The sequence below is a fragment of the Protobothrops mucrosquamatus genome, unplaced genomic scaffold (assembly GCF_001527695.2).
Source record: "Protobothrops mucrosquamatus isolate PMUCROS unplaced genomic scaffold, P.Mucros_1.0 scaffold10064, whole genome shotgun sequence".
Lineage (NCBI taxonomy): Eukaryota > Metazoa > Chordata > Lepidosauria > Squamata > Viperidae > Protobothrops > Protobothrops mucrosquamatus.
This window is the reverse complement of record NW_015395851.1, coordinates 1-3,511: the sequence shown is the minus strand read 5'-3', so window position 1 is coordinate 3,511 and position 3,511 is coordinate 1.

Sequence of the window (3,511 nt, the reverse complement as noted above, 5' to 3'; positions counted from 1 at the left end):
GTGGTAGTAAGTCCCTGGTGATTCTCTACATTTCCAACATATCGACGAGGATTTTTTGTCCATTTTTGCTAATCTTGTGGGAGGAAGATGCCACCTGTAGAACATCTTACATAGATTTTCTTTAGAGCCAGCTTCTTTTTGATTTGAAAGAAAGCTGCCACTCACTCATCAACTTTTTCACAAAATCCCCCTAAATCATTTAAAAAAAAAAAGATCTTGGGATGGGGGAAAGAATAAAGTAAATTAAAGCAGATTAAAAAGAAGTCCTCTTGAGTCTTCCCTTCCTGTCAATAATTTCCTTTCAGCTCCACGGGATCCCAGTTAGCATGACTATACGCAAAAATCAGGCCTCCGTAAAGCGTGCTCATCTTAGAGGCGCTTTACTAGCAGCGTATTAAATAATTATTAGGCACAGCTATTAGCGAAGATTAGAAGTGCCTCATCTCTTCCTTCCAGTAACGTTGTCCCAACCCGTTAGAATTGAAAAGCAGAAAATTAAAAAAAAAAAAACTTCCAGAGATGGAAAGGCTTTCATTCTTTGCACTTCACTTTGCCAGAAAACAGTGGAGGGAACTGATCCTGATCCTGGTGCCAGCCAACTTGCCAGCTGTGCCCTCTTCCAGGACATTCCGTGCTAGTTCCCGCTGCTCGTTTTTCAGCCGTAGCAACCATGGAGAATTGAAAGGAAGAAGAGATGTCTAATTTATCTCCAGAGTTATACCCAGCTTTCCTCGTGAGCTAAGCTGTCATATCTCCAAGCAGAATTTCAGAGAAAAGCAACCAGTGGTTTGGTGATTGGCACTAGGATTTTTTTTTTTAATTTAACATCTAACTTTTCCAAGTCCAAGTGGATAATGTGGATTCTCTGTGCAATTTTGTACATCGGGTTGCCGATGTCTGACCTTGGAGATTTGTGTGTCCTACAAGTTTTCTTTTGCAATAGTGGCGAATATCTACAAGTTTTCTTTTCCTGGCGTGGAGTGTTCTCTAAGTCTGCTGTTGGGTTTTGGGTTCACAAGTGCCGGAAAATTGGCCACGTGGAGATAGGAACTACACAAAAGCACCACATGCCCTAAAATGGCCTTAAAACAATTAAAGAAATATAAGGAAAGGCTGATGGAATTGGGTATGTCTAGTTTAATGAAGAGAAGGACGAGGGTTGGCAGGATAACCGTGTTCCAATATCTCAGGGGCTGCCCCAAAGAAGAGGGAGTCAAGCTATTCTCCAAAGCGCCTGAGGGCAGGACAAGAAGCAACGGATGGAAAATAATCAAGGAGAGAAGCAACCTAGAACTAAGGAGAAACTTCCTGACAGTGAGAACAATTAACCAGTGGAACAACCTGCCTCCAGAAGCGGTGAATGCTCCAACACTGGAAGTTTTTAAGAAGAGACTGGACAGCCATTTGTCTGAAATGGTATAGGGTTTTCTGCCTGAGCAGGGGGTTGGACTAGATGACCTCCAATGTCCCTTCCAACTTTATTATTATTATTATTATTATTATTATTATTATTATTATTATTATTATTATTATTATTATTATTATTATTATTATTATTATTATTATTATACAAAGAAACAATGAAGCCTCCTTGAAACCAAGCTCGACTATTTAAGATCTACGTGGCTTACTTGGCAACAATATGAAAATTGCTTCTTATGTTGCCTTCTTGGGGAATTGTTTCTCAAGTTCCTCTTTAGCTCATCGCTCTGGATTTCCTACTCTTCTTTTTGAGGTCAGCCAAAATCAACCACCTGGGCCAAAAGAGCCCCCCCCCCATAATCCTGGCAGTACCCATGTGTGCCCTACACCTACTTTGCATCACCCCCTACCTCACCCTAGAAAACTGCCTGCTTGGAATCTCTTGGTTAGTCCCAAGTAATTTCCAACGCGTTCCATTGCCTTGTTCCATTGCTTAAAAGAATATGTTTTGCCAACCTCTCTTCTCTTTCTTCCATGCCAGTGCAGTTCCCCCAAATTATGACGTCATTCTGGAATGTCGATCCTGTTCTTAGAGCTTTCTCCAAGGAAAACCCACTGGGCTTTTAGCTGCCTCTTGAGACTTGGGGGAGTGGGACGCTACGAGATGATCCCTAAGAAGGCAGCAAAGGTGGAGAAAACTGGGGAGGGCAACTCCCCATCCTAGCTGGAGAATCCTGAGACGAGAAAATAGCAAACCAGTTACTACCAGGAGGAGAAACCTGAGAGAGAGAAACCGAGCGGGAACTTGGAGCTCTGCAGGTGTCCTGGGTGGGGAAGTGCCCAGAGTCAGAACACCCTGATCAAAGCTATTGTGCTGACAGAATAGATTAGTATCCGAAGGAGAAGCTTCAGGCAAAACCTGATGGGAATGACAGTAGGGATTAAAGCTAGAAAATAACCTGATCCAGAGGAGTGACTCAGATCAGCATTGTTTGACAGGGAGAAGGTTTCAGGGTTGAAAGGCTGATCCTGTCAAAGATGGCTGAGTGGAAAGAGCCTAAAGCTTCCAGCGTATCTCCCCCACCGGTGTTCCCCTGTCTGCAGGTACAGGTGGAGTACCTTGTCAACAGGTAAATAAGCAACTGAGTTAAGAGCAGTTCATTCTTTCTCAACCCGGATTGATTCAGTATCATGGTATGACCTCTCTCCCACCTTTTTATGAGTCAGGCACCTTCAAAGCAGCTACGGTTTTCAACCCACTAAGCTGCCCCAGCTGGATTGGATAATTAGAGTATTAGAATATTTATCTGTTTATGTTTAGGTGGAACTGTGTGTGTATGTATGTGGGGACATATAAAAGAGCTGAAAATTTTAACCAAATGGTGCTTAAGAGCGATTGGCTTGAGAGGTGTCTCTGTGTGGTGCCTGCACATGCTTAATTTCCTAAGAACAAAGAACGTAGAATAGAATATTCCTTCTTGGCCAAGTATGATTGGACACACAAGGAATTTGTCTCTGGTGCAGAAGCTCTCAGCATATATACAGAAGCCAAAAAGTGATAATATCATAAGATAAATCATAAATCATAAGATACAACCAACAGGTGATAGTCATTAGATACCAATAGGAAAACACTATGAGAAGGATAATAGTAATACAGCCCTACTACAAGTTACGTTTAAATTAAAATATGTTTAATTGAAGAAATGTCCCAGTTTGTTTTTACAAATGGAAAAAAAAAAGATGGGGATAGTGTTTGCAAAATAAGGAAAAACATAAAATTCTCAAAGATGGGCCATGGCTGAAACCATTACGCAGAAGGAACCACTATTTTTGGTGAAGACCGAAAGTGATGCCGGGTACCCTAAATAAATAAATAAATAAATAAACAAACAAACAAACAAACAAACAAACAAACAAACAAACAAACAACACTAGATGAACTTTTCACAAATTTTCCTCTCCTGTGAGAGAGGCTTCTGCCTTTTTACCTTCTTGGAGAAATTGGAACGCAATCCGCCATTTCTGGAGATGCTGTTGAGTTCTAGTGTTAGCTTGCCTGTTTTATATTCTACAGTTTTCCATCCTC